The 21,785-nt window shown below is 39.9% G+C and overlaps 1 protein-coding gene and 1 long non-coding RNA gene across 3 annotated transcripts in view; one reads left to right on the forward strand and one right to left on the reverse strand.

Moving 5' to 3' along the window:
* Positions 1–21,785, reverse strand: part of MKLN1 (muskelin 1) — a 380,366-nt gene that overhangs the window by 302,546 nt on the left and 56,035 nt on the right. The gene's annotated exons all lie outside the window — the stretch shown is intronic.
* LOC113891206 lies at positions 5,570–13,581 on the forward strand. Its single transcript, XR_003510694.1, has 3 exons — positions 5,570–5,685; positions 12,576–12,798; positions 13,209–13,581. It is a non-coding gene; the product is annotated as an uncharacterized LOC113891206 (long non-coding RNA).

Here is a 21,785-nt window from a genome sequence, read left to right on the forward strand (position 1 = left end):
CTGAAAGCATGTTGGAAACATATCTTGTTGTAATATTTTCAGATGCAGCCAGATTGAGAGTCAATCGTGGATATTTAGAATAAACAAACATATCTGCTTATTTCTATTGAACTCATACTCTTATAATTGCTTATGGACTGATCATTCTGCTCTTCACTTCCTCTCATCACTTTTCAGAAGAACTAGACATTTTCAAAAGTTAGGTCTAGAGTCTCTTTAGACCATCATCCAAAGACGCTGTTTAGCTGCCTGAGTGCAAATTGCTTTTTAAAATTCTAAGATATCCCTTATCCCATCTCTGGAATAGCATTCCTGTAACCTCTATGACACTTATTTTTAGGTGGTGGGATGTGGGATGGTTTTTGCTTGCTTTCTTGTATTTGTGTGTGTGTGTGTGTGTGTGTGTGTGTGTGTGCGTTGTTTGAATTTTTCAATAGTTTCTCTTTACAATTAATTAAAATTAATAATCATTAAAGAAATCTCTCCTTTCTACTCACTTAGCCCAAATTGTAGTTCACAGTCTTCTACCCTGTTAGCTCACTGATTTTCTAAATTCGCTTCACCAAAACTCAACAGCAGTTTCACCCTTAACAGTTCAGCTTGAAAGAATCTCCCATATGCCCAATGTGAAAAGGCAGACTGTCTGCTTCTTTCATTATGGAAAGTTCATTACTGACCTTTCTTTCATTGTTTTTGTTCTTTGTGTTGTCACACCTAGTTTTAGAATACTGCTGAACTCTCCAATTTCCTTTGAAAAGAATCCCATCATGTGGTACAATTTAGGCAACTTGGAAACACATTGTTAGATAGTATGTGTAAATGTTGGGAAGATCCCTCAATAAGATAATCTCAGAAATTTTCTTTTATTGTATGGGTGTCAGAGTGACAAAAGGGGATGAATTAGGAAGAGATTCATAAAACACTGTGCTACAGGGGGTTCTAAATTCTATACACAACTTTTCTTTGCAAGATCTGACTCTCATAGTGTGGTTGGTACCATGGACAAATAAAATCTCCCAAATCTCTTTAAGCCCAATGGTTCAGCTCCTTTACATTCCTCATGGACCCTAAATGGTTGTATTTACTTGAGACTGGGGGGTCCTGGATCAATAACATAGTAATAAAATTTAAAAATAGTTGATATTTTAAAGGGTGGCAGGATTAGGAATATTTTTTTTTTCCTTTTTGGCCTTGTGATTGAATACTTTTTGTGCTCTAAATACTCATCTACCAGCATAAAAAGGAAAAGGTAGGATATTTTTGTCATTGGAAAATTTTCAGGTCAGTCTGGATGACTATCAGGTATGATCTACAAGAGAGACACAGAAAACTTGACTCATGTATCCTCTTAACATTCCTTTCATCTTTAAATTCTGTGCTCTGAAGTCCACCCTCTAAACATAGGGTGGTGATGTGCCATACTGAAAGGATAGGAGACTCTTCTGGTCACCCTCCTCAGTTTGTCTTGAACCAGTAGCTTCTGTGAAGGTGGCAGCTCTGAAAATTAAACAGGAGATGGAACGGGTGGGAAATATTCATAGGAAACTTGGAGCTGTCCAGCAGTCAAAGTCCCAACTAATGAGACTTAGGACAGTTTGGAGCAGAGATTCAGCTATCTGTACAGGTGTTCAGAATGCTTAGATGTATGTAGAAGTATTTGCTTATCCAACCCCATTCCAAGGAGATATTTTCTGCTTTCTATATTGCTTTTCATTTTAAATGAGGTCAGTGGTCTTTTAAATTGTGTAGGAAAAAAGAAAGCAATAATATACAGGGTGAGGTAGAAGAAGAAAAGTCAAAGACAAAGGAAGGCAAAAACAGGACTGTTACAGTGTACAAGTAGTCTTTCAGCTTGTTAATTTAACTCTTTAGACACATACACATCCACACACGAACACAATATGTAAACATGCCCTATGACTGTATGTGTTCAGTCCTGTAGCAGCTTCATTATTTATATTTTGCAATCAGTAATACAGTCACTATAGCATACCATTTAGGGAAAAAAAAAGACTGTGTCAAGTTTTAGCTTACAAAGACTTCCCAGAACATACAACAAAAAAAATTTGGATAAATTTGGCCTAAAAATGTTGCCATCGTTTTCCCTTTGCAAGTGGCAGATGTATTCACTTTGATGAATCCCCACTTGATGGAGGTTCTGAAGAATGACATAAAAATCTCTAAGCATGTTTATAATTGTCTTCTAAGTGACTGGATACTATTTCTCTTTTTCTTATATTTTCTTCTGAAAAGAGGAATCAACGTTTCCACTGACATCCTAGATTTGAAAAGAAAGGGGATTGGGATAACATCTCATCTGGTTCCTATGTATTAGGCAGTTTTATAGGTAAGTAACCCAGTTTTATAGGTAAAGCAGCTGAACATGGAGAGGCTAATTGCTCTGTAATAATTTATAATAATTTTTAAATTTACAGAGTAATATGTATTCACTGTAGAAGATACAAGAAATATAAAACAAACAAAAAAAATCAAGATCATCCTGGTGTAACCATTCACATTCTGATGTGTAGCCTAGTAAATACAGATGTATGGTTATATACATATTTCATGCTCAATATTTCTTTAAGAGAAAACAGAAAAGGTAAAGTGAAAGAGCTCTTGGTCCATCTGATCCGAATCTGAACTTATTGTCCACATATTTTAAACATCTACTTGATCATGTCTCCTCTACCCTTGGGCTCAATCTGACAACAGATTGTAAATCAAGTGCCAGATTTCCTATTTAGAAACTAGCAGTAGGGTTGTAGGCAACGCCTTACCTTTCTTTTCTTGAACAGAGACCCAAGAAATTGTGAAGGAAATATGATACTGCAAAAATTGGCTTTATTTTTGTGAGGTAACATTGGAGGTCCCCATGTTGACAGCTGCAAAGGCAGTCACATGTTTAATAGAGCAAAGAGCCCTACAAAGAAAGAAGTAAACTTTAGCTTTAAAAGTCCTTTTATCCTCCATGATTTTGATGGCTTTAAATTTGTCACCTGAATGCGATATTAACATAATCGTCTGCATTTCAGCTAATGAATGCACCTGCTTCTAAGACTTTATTTTAGCAGTTTTAATGAGCTCTTCAAAAGAGTTTGCCTGGACTTACTGCACTGCTAGAGAAATAGCAGCTGTAAGCAACTAACAACACATTCAGTATTTGAATCAAGCTCTGTGAAGTTGTTAAACTTGAGAAGGAGTATCTATCCATCTGTCTGTGATAAGGGAAATGAATCTGAGATGTAGCTGTGGCATTTGGAAAAAGCACTAGAGTAAGTGGGGTTGGCCAGCAATGGTTATTCCTGTTTGGCCATAATATATGGATTCCAAGCAATTCATTTAAGCTCTCTAAACCCCAGTTTCTCATCTATATAATAATGGTACCCAACTTATAACTTTGTAAGAATCAGATGCCTCATTTGTTGTAAGGACTCCATAATGTTAAATTTTTTTATAATTATTGTTTATTGTTAAGCAGATATGACTTTAAGTGGATCAAACAAATTTAATTTGATTGGCTGTAAGTTGTCAGATGGCTCTTAGGTGAATAATTGCTCACTGAGACCTATAGTAAGAAAAAACCCAAACTGATCTCTTTTACCTAAGTAATTAGGAAGTCTATATCAATGCTGAATCATCATACCTTAACCCCACAGTGAAGATTTTTAAACATCTTCTAGAAATTCTTGAAGTTCAAATCCCTAAATAATCTGATAAGCCATTTAGAATATATAAATATTATGTAATGATGGGATACTAGCATAAGTATTGACTTTTAATATATATTTTAATACTTTTAACTATCAAATTCATTCATGCTTGTTACACTCTGATTTCAACACTACATTTTCATGACGGTAGTCTCCCTCCTCCTTTTTTCTCATATGCTCCTGTGTATTTTAATTTGAAAAGTAAGTAGTAATAACCCATCCAAAACTCAATTGAATGGAATATGAAAAATAGGACAAATGTCACTTTAAAGATACACACAGCAGACATATTACAGCTCAACTGGAGGTAACACCCTAGAATAAAGATGCCAGATTGATCTCTCTCTCTCTCAGTCTCTCACTGGTTCTTTCTGGAAAATAGGTAGAATAAAGGTAAGAGAGCTATTAAGAAAATGGAAAATCCTCTGATTCACAATTTATTTCAATCAAAAGTGAGACAATTACTCTGGCTGGGATGGATGTAATTTATTTTCTAGATTCCTTCTGCCCGTTATACCCTTCTGACCAACAGTATTTCCTCAATAATTGGAGTTAGTTCATCTATGCTTCACTCCATATGATATAATGCTATAGAATCAGAAGACCAAACCAGTTTAGGAATCTTTGCCAGTTTCTTACAGGGATTTCTCTGAACAAGCATTGAGTTCTAGAAACCATCAACTTGAACCTGCTGGATTAGGTGGGTTTCTGATAACTGCTTGCATCCCCACATTTCAAAAGATCCATTGTATCCAGAGTTGCATGAAGTATCTTTTCCAGAAGACATTCAGTTCTTCTCTTAGACCACAGTTCTGTAATCTGAGAAAATAACCCCAAGGGAGCTCACTTCCAGCTGTCCTTTGACTGTGTTTTGCTATGGGAGGACAGCTGGCCTCACAATGAAGAGGACATGTTTTCTCTGGTCTGGCCATTCACAGAATAGTCCTTAAAAGGGCACCACTGAAGGGTAGCCACAGCATCACCTTGGAACCATTTAGAACCAGAGTCCCAGGCCCCATCCCAGATCTACTGCATCAGAATCTACAACTTAATGAGATATCTAGGTGGTTCATTGGAGAAGGCAATGGCACCCCACTCCAGTACTCTTGCCTGGAAAATCCCATGGACGGAGGACCCTGGTGGGCTGCAGTCCATGGGGTCGCGAAGAGTCAGACACGACTAAGCGACTTCACTTTCAGTTTTCACTTTCATGCATTGGAGAAGGAAATGGCAACCCACTCCAGTGTTCTTGCCTGGAGAATCCCAGGGACGGGGGAGCCTGGTGGGCTGCCGTCTATGGGGTTGCACAGGGTCGGACACGACTAAAGCGACTTAGCAGCAGCAGCAGCAGCAGGTGGTTTATATGCACATTTAGGTTCAAGAAACAGTGGTCAAAGAGATCTGCCTGAGATTGCTCTTTTCAGCAACAGGACCCACCATCTCCTATTCCAGTTATAGCCATTCACTTTCCACTTTCAGTCTCTAAACAGATTTCTCTGCAGTGCTCCTGAGCAAACTATCCCTATCTGGATGAGTTCCCAACCAGTGGGTCTCAGACCCACTGGTAATTGCATTGATAGTAATCTGCATTTCTATGGTCAGGTAGTCAAACGTGGCAAAGCACAGCCTCCCCACTAGCAAAACCATACCCATTCCTCTCCAAGTCATCTTGCCCTCCCTGTTCCCACAGCTGTAGTGTTACCATGTTCATAAATTATTGTTAAAGAAGGAAATTACCAAAAGAAAAAAAATTGTCTCTATAAACCTGCATAGTTTAGAGCTAAAGAATATGTTAAAATTTTCCATTGTGGAAATTTCCCAGCTACTGGGCTCTTCAGATTTTTTTTTTTTTTTTTTTCAGAGCTGCAAGCAAAGAATGGAAATTTCCAAGCAGCATCAAGGGCTGCTGTTCTGCTGACTGTCTTGCTCAGCCGGGGTCATCTGCTTCTCTAAGACATCAAGGAATGCCAAGGTAGGTCTGAGAGAACACACACACTTCCTCTGCAGGAAGGAAGGGATGTCTTTGTGCTGCCTCCCGGCTGCGATGAGGAGACGGGTAGGAAAGGTGACATGCCCTGCTCCATCCACTTGAGTGTGAATTTTGTTGATTGTTAATCACCTATCAGCAACTTATCTTGTTTGACATCTTTCCAATGGCAGCTGGCTGGCAGGTCTTTTGTTTTTTAAGAAATCTCTAAGGTGGATGGGAGACACAAAAGAAAGGAACCAACATTTGTTGAAGTCTACTCTTTTAAGACTCTGCCAGATATTTTATATATCACTTAACTTTTCTGTGACCTGCCCAAGGTTAACTTCTGACTTTCTGCACACCAAATTTTGAAAGCTTCATCTGTCCTTCTCGAGACAGACTTACCTCCCTCAGACCCTCCCAGAGATTGGTCATCTTCAAGTATGCTCAAAGTTTCATCCCCACCACTTCGATAATAACAGCTCAGTTCTTTTTCACTGGATCTAAGTTGAAATAGATTTCCCTTCACAGCTGCTCCTGATATCTGAGCCAACAGGCATCTAATAGTTCCCTAAATTCTGTCATGTTCCTCCCCATGCACTACTGCTGCTACAGCAGAAGTCTGATGGTGGCAGCTCCCCAGAAGGCCACACGTGAAGATGTCAGCTTCTTGTGAACAAGGCCAAACACCCTGACTGGCTCTAGGCCAGAGAGAATATTCCCAAACCCAGGTTGTGTGGCTTTGTCTGAACGGGTTTGGGAGTTTTGTTTTTTTGTTTTTAATGTCTTTCCTCCACCCTCCCCAGAGTTTTGGGGTATTACAAGTAGATTCTGAATAGACTAAGGAGCAATAGACTAAGGAACAACACATGGTACCCGGAAAAGAACAGTTACAAAGGATTCCTGACACTATTGTTGCTATTTATATTTAACATTATTTATTAAGGCAAGTTTGGTAATAATGAAGATATACTAGCAATACTTTTTTAAAAACCAACACATGGATAGTGAGGTTTTTAAAACACTATTTATTCCACCTTTTCAGTCACATCCATGTCCGTAGATAGCAATGTTGCCTTTGACAGTGACCAATTTTAAAACTACCTGATCGTGGAAGTGGAGGGAAGTAAGAATGGTTGGCAAGAGTACTGTAGGTCTGTAGTCTCAAGGACTAACATTTGATTTAGCCATTGGTTACTTCTGTGATAACAATTTTCCCTATCACCTTATTAAGTGAGTAAAAGTCGCTCAGTCGTATCTGACCTTTTGTGACCGCATGGACTGTAGCCCACTAGATCTCCTGTCCATGGGGATTTTCCAGGCAAAGATACTGGAGTGGGTTGCCATGCCCTCCTCCAAGGGATCTTCCCAACCCAAGGATCGAACCCAGATCTCCCTCATTGCAGGTGGATTCTTTACCATCTGAGCCACCAGGGAAGCATCCCTTTACTAAACCCAAGTCTGATTCCTTGGTGGAATTTATCAAGATGGTATTTTAATATAGGCCTAGGTCTCATATAGTACATGCCACATTTCTGACAGGCTTCTTTCCACTCCTCTGCATTTGTCATTAGCAAGAAGACATTGGTCCTCTTAGTAAAAGACAATGATATGATGATTCATATCTGTGGGTGGGGCTGAATAGACATATGATGAATACTCCTTTTCACTTTAGACCTCAGAGATGACTTTGTTTTTTAATTTATGGCTGGAGTACATGCAGGTTTAGATGCTGTTTGATTTCAATCATGGCCCCAGTTCTCTCCCCACTGTTTACCTGCCCTTGCAATGTGATTTTGCAGTCCCTCCCTTCAAGAGTTAAGACTATTTCCCCACTCCCTGAATCTGGGCTGGCTGACTTGTTTTGACTACTGGCAAACAATGCCAATTATAATGTGCCAGTTCCTAGCCTAAGCTCAAATGTGCAGTACTAATTTCTTTCTTTCTTAGAAAATGCCACTGCTACATGAACAAGCCTCAGTTAGTCTGCTGGAAGGTGAGAGCTCCTGAGGGGGAGAGAGGACCCTTCCTAGCTGAGGCCATCCCAGACCAGCCAGTCCAGAGCTAACACCAGCTGACCACAAATGCATGAACAAGCCCACCAAGATCAGCCAGGCCCACACTAGATTAACAGGACTCATTCAGCCAACTCACAGTCTCATGAGAAATAATAAATGGTGGCTATTTTAAGCCACTAATTTTTAAGCAATAAGTTATGAAACAATAAGTAACCAATACAGATAACCAATTCTACTTTTTTTTTCTTCCTCACTACCAGGAAGCTTAGAGTCAAATTGGAAGGCCAGTCACAGAATCTATGTTCATTCATTTGTTAGCCATAAAGGGTTCATGTTTATTGTACTCCTTATGGCTAATGTATTTGCAATCTTCTTTCTCTTTGATAGCAAATTTTAAAAATCAACAATTATCTGCCATGTTGGTTCTAAAACCAAGTCAATCCTGTGTTTTAAATATTTAGGTGGTTTTTATTTATCAGATTAGAAGAGAGGGCTCCAGAGCAGGATTGACAAACATTTTCTGTAAAGAGCCAGAAAACGCAAGTTAAGTAATTACGGCAAGTTTGGTAATAATGAAGATATACTAGCAATACTTTTAAAAGAATCAACACATGGATAGTGAGTTTTTAAAAGACTATTTATTCCACTTTTTCAGGCACATCCACGTCCCTAGATAGCAATGTTGCCTTTGACAGTGACCAATTTTAAAACTTAAAAAAATTTAAAACAAATTAAAAAGTTGGCTTAAAGCTCAACATTTGGAAAACTAACATCATGGCATCTGGTCCCATCACTTCATGAGAAATAGATGGGGAAACAGTGGAAACAGTGTCAGACTTTATTTTTTGGGGCTCCAAAATCACTGCAGATGGTGACTGCAGCCATGAAATTAAAAGACTCTTACTCCTTGGAAGGAAAGTTATGACCAACCTAGATAGCATATTCAAAAGCAGAGACATTACTTTGCCAACAAAGGTCCATCTAGTCAAGGCTATGGTTTTTCCAGTGGTCATGTATGGATGTGAGAGTTGGACTGTGAAGAAAGCTGAGCACCGAAGAATTGATGCTTTTGAACTGTAGTGTTGGAGAAGACTCTTGAGGGTCCCTTGGACTGCAAGGAGATCCAACCAGTCCATTCTGAAGGAGATCAGCCCTGGGATTTCTTTGGAAGGAATGATGCTGAAGCTGAAACTCCAGTACTTTGGCCACCTCATGCGAAGAGTTGACTCATTGGAAAAGACCCTGGTGCTGGGAGGGACTCAGGGCAGGAGGAGAAGGGGACGACAGAGGATGAGATGGCTGGATGGCATCACTGACTCGATGAACATGAGTCTGAGTGAACTCTGGGAGTTGGTAATGGACAGGGAGGCCTGGCGTGCTGCGATTCATGGGGTCGCAAAGAGTTGGACACGACTGAGTGACTGAACTGAACTGAACTGAATTTTAAAACTACCTGATAATGGAAGTGGAGGGACCTGCTTTGCAGACCGTACAGTCTGGGTCACAACGACTCAACTCTGCCATTGTAGCACTGAGGCAGCTCTAGACTACATGTAAACAAATGGGCATGGCCCTTTTCCAAAAGGGCTTAATTATAGAAACAGGCAGTGGATAGGATTTGGCCCTCAGGCCACAGTTTGCTAACTCATGATCTAGGGCAACCTATGTTACTATGCAAAAACATCTTCACCTATACCATGATCCCATCAACTTTATTGTAATTTACCTCAATTACTTTGAAAAAACAATAAATTAAGTGACTTTATTTCCTCTCTCAGAAGACAAGAAGGAGCTGACTATAAAGTAAAGCTGTATACACTAAAAGCGTTTGTACCAGGGCAAGGACAATACTGAACAACTTAAAATTCCATAGCCACTTAGTCCATAACTGGTTATTTACTTAATGCTAAAGGCCAGGGTGACACAAGCAATGTCTCATTTGTTTTGTTTCGTTTCCCAGCCTGTAATCTCAAATACTCATTTAACAAATGCACGGCTGTATGTCACAGTGAGGATGGGGCCCCAGTTGTACTTGCCTACTTGGAGCTCCCTGAATGTATTGTGCTATTTCACGCCTCTCTAGCTCTGCACACAATGTTCCTTCTGCCTGGAACACACTTAGCCCTCTTCTCTTACTGGCTAACGCCCACTCTCTGATCAAAACTCAGCTCAATGATACTGCCTCTTGGAAGACTTCCCTGAGTGCACCTCCACCGCCTCACCCTCAGCCTCTAGTCTGCACATTCAGTCTCAGCATTTAGCCTACTAAATTAATCATTAAAATAGTTAGCAATGCTTATACAGTACCAAGGACTAACTATGTGCTAGACACTGTTAAATGTAGTCATTTAATTGAAGTTAGTGGTAAACCTGCCTATTTCTCGAATCCAATCATGCATTCAAAAACATATATTGAGTACCTCACAATGCTTGTGCTAGGCAAAAAAAGATAAATAAAACACAAGCTTATACTATAATGTTGGAGAAGGAAATGGCAACCTACTCCAGTATTCTTGCCTGGGAAATCCCATGGACCGAAGAGCCTGGTGGGCTATAGTCCATGGAGTCACAAAAGAAGCAGACACAATTCAGTGACTAAAAAAAAAAAAACCCAAATACTATAGAGTAGAAGCCCTCTGAAGGCACACTGTGCCTTATTTCTTTTTTCTCAACACCTAGCAGTGTCCAGAGCAGAGATTTTAAATTAATATTAGGTGAATGAATGAATGAAAATAGCTAATACTTATGCAGTACCTAATATGGGCCAGGCAATGTTCTAAGCTCTTTACATGTCTAAACTCCTTTAATTTTTATAATAACTTATGGGGTGGCTAGCAAGGGCACCCCACTCCAGTACTCTTGCCTGGAAAATCCCATGGATGGAGGAGCCTGGTAGGCTGCAGTCCATGGGGTCACTAAGAGTCGGACACGACTGAGCGACTTCACTTTCACTTTTCACTTTCATGCATTGGAGAAGGAAATGGCAACCCACTCCATTGTTCTTGCCTGGAGAATCCCAGGGACGGGGGAGCCTGGTGGGCTGCCGTCTATGGGGTCGCACAGAGTCGGACACGACTGAAGCGACTTAGCAGCAGTAGCAGCAGTGTAATTACCACCATTTCATATATGGGGAATTGGAGTCATGGAGAATTTTTAAGTAACTTGCCCAAGGTCACACAGCTAGTACATGACAGAGCTGGTTTCAGGGTCCATGTTCACAATCACTGGATGAAATGAAAGCTTGCATGACTCACCATAAATCCATTGTCACTCCTGGAAAAGTAATTCAAAGGACACATCTTTGATGATACAGGTGGCGCTGTGGTAGCAGTTATAAGCTTTAACCTAGGAGTCAGAACTGTGTTCACATTTGCCCTCAGGTGCTCAGTGTAAGTGACCAGTGTTATTGAAGTTGTGGATGGGTGTCTCTTAAGCGCACCCTCACATTTACCCACATAACATTCCAGTGGATACTGAATCCCAAACATTTCTCCCACTGCTTTCCCCTGCTCTTGAGTGGACATGCCTTGATGCCTGAGGGATGACCCCAGTACAGCTCTGCCAGCATGTGACTGCTGTTTTGACTTTCCTGGTGGCAAGTAGGATTAATTATAAAGCAGATCCATCTACACTGGCCCACTCAAATCAACACTTAAGCCAATGAGCATTTTTGAAGAAGCCTATAGAGGCATGTCCAGCATGCTGGTGAACCTGGCTGGCCATGTGTAGGCAACAGGATGGTTGCCAGTCACTCACTGATGACTCTGGAAGTCCCCATGGGGCCTCCTAGGCAATATACCCCTCAGTGGGGAAGACAAAGACACAAACTGGCCTGCAGCCACTTCTGAGAACAGGCTTGCTCTGCCGAAAAAGAACGAATAGGTATTTCCAAGAGAGTTTTGCTTTTGAAGCAGACATAGGTTTGGAAAGTTTTAGATTTGAACATTCAGTTCAGTTCAGTTCAGTAGCTCAGTCGTGTCCGACTCTTTGCGACCCCATGAATCGCAGCAGGCCAGGCCTCCCTGTCCATCACCAGCTCCCAGAGTTCACTCAGACTCATGTCCATCGAGTCAGTGATGCCATCCAGCCATCTCATCCTCTGTCGTCCCCTTCTCCTCCTGACCCCAATCCCTCCCAGCATCAGAGTCTTTTCCAATGAGTCAACTCTTTGCATGAGGTGGCCAAAGTACTGGAGTTTCAGCTTTAGCATCATTCCTTCCAAAGAAATCCCAGGGCTGATCTCCTTCAGAATGGACTGGTTGGATCTCCTTGCAGTCCAAGGGACTCTCAAGAGTCTTCTCCAACACCACAGTTCAAAAGCATCAATTCTTCGGCACTCAGCCTTCTTCACAGTCCAACTCTCACATCCATACATGACCACTGGAAAAACCATAGCCTTGACTAGACAGACCTTTGTTGGCAAAGTAATGTCTCTGCTCTTGAATATGCTATCTAGGTTGGTCATAACTTTCCTTCCAAGGAGTAAGCATCTTTTCATTTCATGGCACTAGAAAATAAAAGTGAGAGACTTCCCTGGTGGCCCAGCGTTTAAGAATCTGCCTGCTAATGCAGGAGACATGGGTTCAATCCCCGGTCCGGGAATATCCCACATGCCTCAGGACAACTAAGTCCGTGTGCTGCAACAAGGAGTAGCCCCTGCTCGTCGCAAACCAAAGGAAAGCAACAAAAGCCCAGTGCAGCCAAAAACAAAGAAACAAATAATTTTTTTAAAAAAAGAAAAGAAAAGTGATCACAGAGTCCCTGAAGATTCTGGAAGTCCCTGGTCCATCTGAATGTAGAACAAATGTGCCCCTTCTCTTGTCTCCAAAAAGTTTCTTCGAAATACTGGACTCTCCCCCCTTACTCCCTTTGCAGTTAGGTAATACAAAGAGGCAAGGAAGCAGTGTTCTGGTGGCCTCCACTGATGGAGTAGAGGGCCTACAAAGATGTGCCAGGACTAGCTCTCACAAGCCTCCAGTTCTCAGTCTGAGGCACAACAGAGGCCTGAAAGAATCCGGCAGTTCAGGAACTGGCTCTTACAAGCAACCGTGTGATGCCGCGGACCCCTGCAAGACTGTGCCCACAAGTACTTGACAAGGTGCGAGAAGATATTCTCTACCCATTTCTCCTCTACAGGCTTTCTTCCCAGTCAGGAATTAATTACGGGACTTTTCCAGGAAAAACTGGGAGACTCGAGAAACATCCGGTTGACCAGTGTGTGTGTGTGTGTGTGTGTGTGTGTGTGTGTGCGTGCGCGTGCTCAGTTGTGTCTGACTCTTTGTGACCAAACATGTTTTTCTGGGTTTGGGTAGAATTTATAGCACCTTATTTTTCTAATGAAAAGAATTTGGACATTACTGTATTTATACCTCACTTCATATAATTTAACATTTAGTTTTCTGCTTTTTTTTACATATTTCATTATGTAAAACTTGCAATTTCCCAATCTCGATCATAAAGTCACTGAAGGCAGGGATAATGTCTTTACTTCTTTTGAATCCTCTGCAGGACCAGCATAAAATGGAGGAGTGCAAGACTAGCAGTCAAAGGAAAATGACCCCAGGATTGTGTCTGGAGACCTGGGTAGCGTCTCTGTTCCTGCACCCTTCCACTGGGGATAAGGGCTACAGGAACCACAGAACCCTCTGAGATGCAATTTCCTTCTCCTAAGATTGCCCCACTTACCTTACCAGTTTGTTGGGAGGATCAAATAAGATAACATATGTAAATTTTGTAAAGCAAGATTTGCTAGCTACTGAAATGTAAGAAATCTTCAGAAGAGGCACTCAGTAAGTATCTGATTGATTTTTAATGATAAGGTATTGTCTTCCCTTCCCCTCTTTACTCTGTTCCTTTCACTTCAGTTCAGTTCAGTCGTTCAGTCGTGTCCCACTCTTTGCGACCCCATGAATCGCAGCACGCCAGGCTTCCCTGTCCATCACCAACTCCCGGAGTTCACCCAAACTCATGTCCATTGAGTCGGTGATGCCATCCAGCCATCTCATCCTCTGTTGTCCCCTTCTCCTCCTGCCCCCAATCCCTCCCAACATCAGAGTCTTTTCCAATGAGTCAACTCTTCGCATGAGGTAGCCAAAGTATTGGAGTTTCTCAGGATTTAATTTCATCTGAGTGGCAAAGCCACTCCACATCTTCCTGAAACTGTGTGAAATGTCCCTTAGAGCATTTCACTGCATAGTTACCTTCAAATTTGATTGAAATTTAAGCAAACCAACCAAATAAAGTCACAAAGCATATCATGGTCCCACCTATCACACAGGGTTCCTAGATATCAATACATTTGTAACTCACTAGGGTTTCAAAGCCTTTCTTATGCTTTATCAGCTCACTCACATTGTACCCAAGGCAAGGATTATGTATATTTCTATATTCCAGAGTATACTTGATACATAGGAGCAGCAGATCATTGCTCGAAGTCCAAACCATATGAGAAGAAAATGAAAAATGTAACACCTCGTATGAGAAATTTCACAAAGAAATGACACTATGAAACAAATTTTTAGAATTATTCATTCATTTAGTCTTTATTTTCTACTTGTTCTTAGCAGAGGAGACAATCTCTCTGTAGTAATAGAATTCTACAGAATTCTATTCAATACATTAGAAAAATCTTTTAAACATGGTTATTTCTTAAATGATTCTGGAAGATAAAAAGGTTAGTTACAGGGTTTCTTCTCATTTAACTGGAGAATGAAATGGGGATACTAAGACACAAAGTAAGTTGTATGTTCTAGGGATTAGCTTATATAGATTTCTGACTCCCCATCTAATATGTGGATCCAAATAAAATGAAAGTAAAAATAACTAGAGAACTGATGACTTGTTCCTGGTAATAAGTGCCATCTCTTACTGAAATTTAAAAATTTTATTATCTTCAATTAATTCATGAAATTCATCTGAGCCTATTTTTTTCCAGGTTCAATTATAGAGTGTCAACTGAAGGACTTATAAACAGGGTTGAAGCATTTCATTGACATACTGAATCCAAACTAGCTTTGAACTTCATTGATGAAAATATTTAAGATGCACTTATAATGGGGCACAAAAAGAGGACTCTTTTGCAGAATAAACCAATCTAGAATAGTTTCCTAAGACCTCATTTATTGTCTTTTCAAAACTTTTTATTATGGAAAGTTTCAAACATACCCAAATGTAGAAAGAAGAGTAAGAATGCACCCAACTTCCATTCTTATGAACCCAACATTCAGCTTCAATATGTGGTCAATCCTGTAAGCCGTTCACTCAACATTAGTAACCATTAAACTCACATTATATGCCAATAAATTTTAATGTTCAAAATAATAAGTGCTTATTCATGTATATTTATTTTACATATATATGTTTATTAAACAATTTTAATTTTCCTCAGGCATTTTTCTCTCTCAAGTCTCTCTCACTTCCCAGGGATGAAGTGAGGCCAGCCTCATCCATAGTCAATACCAGAGGAAAAATACTTAAGAAGAGGAAGAAGTGGTAGATTTTAAATGTATTAATCTATTAATTATTCACTTCCTATGACACCATGCCTGCTCCCTTTGCCTAAAATGTAGGAAATAGTGATGATAGGAAGGAAGCACTTCCAACAACAGAACTGAAACTTTTGTCTTTTTGCTCCATTATTATATCAGTTCAGTTCAGTTGCTCAGTCGTGTCCACCTCTTTGCGACCCCATGAATCGCAGCACGCCAGGCCTCCCTGTCCATCACCAACTCCCGGAGTTCACTCAAACTCATCTATCGAGTCGGTGATGTCATCCAGCCATCTCATCCTCTGTCGTCCCCTTCCCGTCCCACCCCCAATCCCTCCCAGCATCAGAGACTTTTCCAATGAGTCAACTCTTCTCATGAGGTGGCCAAAGTACTGCAGTTTCAGCTTCAGTATCAGTCCTTCCAATGAACACCCAGGACTGATCTCCTTTAGGATGGACTGGTTGGATCTCCTTGCAGCCCAAGGGACTCTCAAGAGTCTTCTCCAACACCACAATTCAAAGCATCAATTCTTCGGTGCTCAGCTTTCTTCACAGTCCAACTCTCACATCCATACATGACCATTGGAAAAACCATAGCCTTGACTAGACGGACCTTTGTTGGCAAAGGTCTCTGCTTTTGAATATGTCTCTGCTTTTGAATATGCTATCTAGGTTGGTCATAACTTTCCTTCCAAGGAGTAAGCGTCTTTTAATTTCATGGCTGCAGTCACCATCTGCAGTGATTTTGGAGCCCCCAAAAATAAAGTCTGACAGTTTCCACTATTTCCCTATCTATTTCCCATGAAGTGATGGGACCAGATGCCATGATCTTGGTTTTCTGAATCTTGAGCTTTAAGCCAACTTGTTCATTCTCCTCTTTCACTTTCATCAAGAGGCTTTTTAGTTCCTCTTCACTTTCTGCCATAAGGGTGGTGTCATCTGCATATCTGAGGTTATTGATATTTTTCCCGGCAATCTTGATTCCAGCTTGTGCTTCTTCTAGCCCAGCGTTTCTCATGATGTACTCTGCACAGAAGTTAAATAAGCAGGTGACAATATACAGCCTTGACATACTCCTTTTCCTATTTGGAACCAGTCTGTTGTTCCATGTCCAGTTCTAACTGTTGCTTCCTGACCTGCATAGGTTTCTCAAGAGGCAGATCAGGTGGTTTGGTATCCCCATCTCTTTCAGAATTTTCCACAGTTTATTGTGATCCACACAGTCAAAGGCTTTGGCATAGTCAATAAAGCAGAAATAGATGTTTTTCTGGAACTCTCTTGCTTTTTCAATGATCCAGTGGATGTTGGCAATTGGATCTCTGGTTCCTCTGCCTTTTCTAAAACCAGCTTGAACATCTGGAAGTTCACGGTTCACGTATTGCTGAAACCTGGCTTGGAGAATTTTGAGCATTACTTTATTATATAATGAGTGGCAAAATAAGGGGTCACTCCATTCTTGATAATAAAGGGACAGAGAGGGACAAATATTGTAACCCAAATGTTTCAAGGTGGAGAGTTTCTTATACCTGAAAGTGAAAGTTGCTCAGTCTATATCTGACTCTTTGCGATCCCTGAGACCCCATGTGCTGTAGTCCCCATGGAATTCTCCAGGCAAGAATACTGGAGTGGGTAGCCGTTCCCTTCTCCAGGGGATCATCCTGACCCAGGAATTGAACCCAGGTCTCCGGCATTGCAGGCAGATTCTTTACCAGCTGTGCCACCAGGGAAACCCAAGAATACTGGAGTGGGTAGCCATTCCCTTTTCCAGCAGATCTTCCCAACCCAGGGATAGAACTGGGGTCTCCTGCATTGCAGGCAGATTATTTACCAGCTGAGCTACTGGGGACCGAGCCTTCTTATATGTAACAGGTATATTTATTTGATTGTATGTATAAATAAAATTTTGTAGAGTACAAATAGTTTGCCATATAAAATTGTTATTCTAAGATTTATCAAACCATATACACATTTGTAGCCACATCATACCCATAGGAATCCTAAAATAATAATATTTTTTTAAAAAAGACATAAATTAGAATGATGAAGTTGTGTAGAAGTTATATGGGTTTAACAAAACTTTGATTTCTTCTTTTATATTGTTCCCATGGTAAAAACAGCAAAATTTCTGCCTAGATGGTAACATGTACCATTTGTTCAATTTCAGGATCCTTGACTGCTCTTGGGAACAAGTATACTGCTGTGGTATGAAGTGGAAGGTATAACTTGGAGCCAGATGAGGGGAAAAAAAGGTTCCTTTCAGAAGTAATATATTTATGTAATATATGTAAACATAAAAGTTATCCAAAAATGGTTTAATAATTTCACCAAGTAACCTAAATTTTACAGGCAAGTTCTTCATAGAACTACCACAAACTTTGTAGAACTCAAGCCTTCCATTGAAAAAAAAATTTAAACTTTTTAAAACAAATACAATGAGGACAGCAAGCCACAAAGTGGACTGCAGTGTTACTCGTTGTTTGCTTTATCACCCATGGTACCTTGTTTTGCATCCAGGAGAGACTCAGAGAAATGTAAGGATGGATACTTATCATAATTCATTCCGTGTGGACTTTTAGAATCCAGGATAACAGCTTTCCTTTTTGCTTCAATAGTTACACTCTGATAGGAATCTGGAAAGTGCTGCGCACAGGAATGGTGCTTAGTCAAAACTGGGCTCATCTCCAGCTCTGCTTAAGAGTTCATTGCTGTCTACAGGTGATATTGAAGGGAATGAGGAAAACAAACTTCCTTAATTAGTGTTTGGTGCCAATGACCTTACTTCACTATGGAAGAAAGAAATTACATTTCTTCCTCATTATATTCACGATGAATCTCTGAGATACAGGGATACCGGTTACTCAGTCAGAAATACGCATTTATTTATTTAAGAGAAGTAAGCACGTCATAGGAAAACTTTGAACTTAACAAGGGGGGAGAAGCTTTGTCACCATGCAGCACGCAGGATCTTAGTTTTCTGAACTGGAATCAAATCTGTGCTCCCTGCCGTGGAAACACAGAGTCTTAACCATTGGACCACTAGAGAAGTCCCTGAAAAAGCTTTTTAAAAAGGATCAAGCCAGTAAACCTAAGGAAAACAAAGTGGGTTGGGGAGGAAACAACAGTGAAGTATAATAAGCAAAAAAATAAAAAAAGAATGAATAAAAATAAATATATTAGTGACCACTAAAAATTTGAGTTGCCTTTCCCTTTCAAAAAATTTTCAGACTAGGCTCAGAAAACAGAATTAAACTATGTATAAGAAATTAACTTCACACTTTTTATTTTATATTTCTTGGTACTGTTTGAAATTTTTTGTATGTGTTTGTTTTATTTACATTTTAAAATTAAGCAAGAAAGAGAACATATATGAATAGTGGCCCAAATACTAGCCCCAAAACTCAAATTGCCAGAAAGCTAAGTGATGAAACTAATGTTACAAATCACTGTACATTAAGATTTCTTAAGGAAATAAAGAGTCAAAGTAAAGAGCTCTTGCTGCTTAAAATGAGTAATTTTTCATGTAAGTGGCTGTAACACCAGCAAGAATTTGGTATGGGGGATACATCAAGAATACAGAGTGAATAACCATAAAGAGAGATGCTTGGGTCTGAAATGTTTTCAAATCCTTAAAGGCAAAGCATGTTTGTAAGAATTTTAAAAACACAAATGCTAACAATGAATAAAAATAATATATTACCTATTCACATAAAAAAAAGAAATTAACTTCAAATAAAGTAACGAAGTTTGAAAATAAACAGGCAATTACAAAAGCATGAAAGTGAAAGTGTTCATTGTTCAGTCATGTCGGGCTCTTTGTGACCCCATGGACTGTAGCCTGCCAGGCTCCTCTGTCCATGGAGTTTTCCAGGCAAGAACATTGGAGTGGGTTAGCCATTCCCGTCTCCAGGGAATCTTCTTGACCCAAGGATCAAATGCGGATCTCCTGCATTGCAGGCAGATTTTTTACCATCTGAGCCACCAGGGAAGCCCAAAAACATGAATGGCAATATTAATATCAAATTCAAGGCCAGAAGCATTAGAAAGGAAGAAGAGGATGGAATGATTAAAGGCACTATGGCAGAGAATGCAAGATGCCTAGGCCCATTCCTTGTCACCCTTGCTAGCAAATCTCATTTTAATTTGTCACAGCCATGTGTTCCAATACAAACAGATTATCTTCCATCCTCTTTTACAATTAAGTATGGACAATACATTGTAAGCAGAGGTCAGTGGGTTGGGCCTGGAAGTTATTCTTTTCTGTCTTTTTTTTTTCCTCTTCCTGACTGGAATATGTATGTTATGGCTGAAGCTGCAGGAACTATCTTGCAATGAGGACTTGGAGATAAACACCACTTACTAAAGGTGGTAGAGCAGAAAGACACAGAGAGCTTGCATTCGAAATGACCATGGAGCCCCATTACCAGTCCTGGACTTCTTTCACTATCAGGTATTTTTCATGTTTGAGAAAAATACATTTCTATTTATTTAAGCCAGTATTATCTGGGTATGATTTTACATGCAGCCAGCTCAATTTCCTGTGGTACAGATACAAACAGAAATAGGCACACACACATATATATATATGTTGTCAGCTATGGAGAACTAAAAAATAGCACAAAAGTTTTTAAAAAATCAAAATTACTAGAAAGACAAGCAGAATTCGATGGTAACTACTACTATGGTTGTCATAGTTGATATAATATGAAGTCAAAACAGATGAGAATATGGAGGACTATAATGATATAATCTACGTTTGTTATACAAGCACGTATATATGACTATATATGTGTGGTTGGTATATAGTATAAATTTTTACCTTACAAAAAGAGAATATGCCATCTCTTTATATGTGGATGGAACACTTTCAAAATCAATCATGTATTTGGCCATAAAAGACGAGAACATATTGTGGTTAGGGTGCAGAAGAAAGCTGATGAAACCAGACAGTCTGTTCTACGGCTTGCTGGCAGAGTGACCTTGGGCAAGTTACTTCACCTTTCTAGGCTTTCTGTCTTTATCTATAGGGTAAGGAGCCTGGTGGCAGGCTACAGTCCATGGAGTCACAAAGAGTCAGACACGACTGAGCGACTAACACACACAAGGCTCATAATAGTTAGAAATGTTATCTCCTAGAATTGTTATGATCCCTTCTGGCCTAGCATTTTCCAGATTGATGTCAATTTAGCTACATAAAGCTGCTAGTGCTGCTTGTAACTAACTCAAGGTAGGGGTGCCAGGCCATCAGATGGCTGTCACTGGTCAGTTTCCAGTGAAGGGTCAGGGCAGGATAGAAGGTTAACATTTCTCCCTTTGGCTTCAACTGAACAGCGAACACAACACTGTCTAGCACGGAATTCAAGAGCACCAAAGAATATTAAATGGATGAATTGTTACTTGCAGGAAGAGAAACAGGCACCATGTTTCCAATTATTCTTCATTTCAGACAACAACTAGCTGTTTCCGTTGGCGGGCACAGTAGCTGAATGGGGAACACAATTGAGTAAACTCTGCTGCAGAAGGATGAATGTGGGCCAGTGAATTTTTTTGACACAGTCCCAGCTTTATTTTTGCTTATTGCTGGCAAGCTAATATGAGGGACATAAGGAAACAATTGACAAAAACTTCCTAAATAAGGCTTAAAGGACAAGAAGTATCTATGGCCCCCAACATATAAACTTTTGTACCAATAAGGATTGTTTGTGATATAAGGCAGAACCTCTAAATTTAGCTGCTGGATACAAAAAAGAAGAAACACATATCAATCTTTTTTTTTTTTTAAGTGAAAAAGGGAAAGTGAAAGTGTTAGTCACTCGGTCATGTCTGACTCTTTGCTACTCCAGCGGCTGTAGCCTGCTAGGCTCCTCAGTCCATGGATTCTCCAGGCAAGAATACTGGAGTGGGTTGCCGTGTCCTTCTCCAGGGATCTTACCAGCCCAGGGATTGAACCTGAGTCTCCTGCAGACAGATTCTTAACTGACTAAGCCACCAGGGAAGCTCCCCCAGCTCCGGCTTTTTTTTTTTTAATTAATTTTATTTTATTTTTAAACTTTACATAATTGTATTAGTTTTGCCAAATATCGAAATGAATCCACCACAGGTATACATGTGTTCCCCATCCTGAACCCTCCTCCCTCCTCCCTCCCCATACCATCCCTCTGGGTCGTCCCAGTGCACTAGCCCCAAGCATCCAGTATCGTGCATTGAACCTGGACTGGCATCTCGTTTCGCCCCGGCTTTTTTAAGCTCACAAAGTATTACATTTTTTAATCATAAAAGTAAAATATTGAAATATGTATAATAATTTAAAATAGGTCAAGATAAGGTAATTTTTATGAGCAAGTACAGTAATATATGAAAATAGGAAAACTATTATAAATACAACAGAAAAAATATATTTGTATATTGTAATAATTATTTCATGGAAGTAAATACAGTTTTTGTTATAAACTGTGTTGAATGTTTATATATTTTTAATAAAATTAAATTTTATGAAAAATATTATATAAATAAGAAACATTAAAGTTTTATTCCCGAACTGAGATGGAAAGCAAAACTGAACTGAAGATAATAAGTTTATTTTAGGTCACAAACCATTGATA

The sequence above is a fragment of the Bos indicus x Bos taurus genome, chromosome 4, assembly GCF_003369695.1.
Source record: "Bos indicus x Bos taurus breed Angus x Brahman F1 hybrid chromosome 4, Bos_hybrid_MaternalHap_v2.0, whole genome shotgun sequence".
In the NCBI taxonomy this organism is placed as follows: Eukaryota; Metazoa; Chordata; class Mammalia; order Artiodactyla; family Bovidae; genus Bos; species Bos indicus x Bos taurus.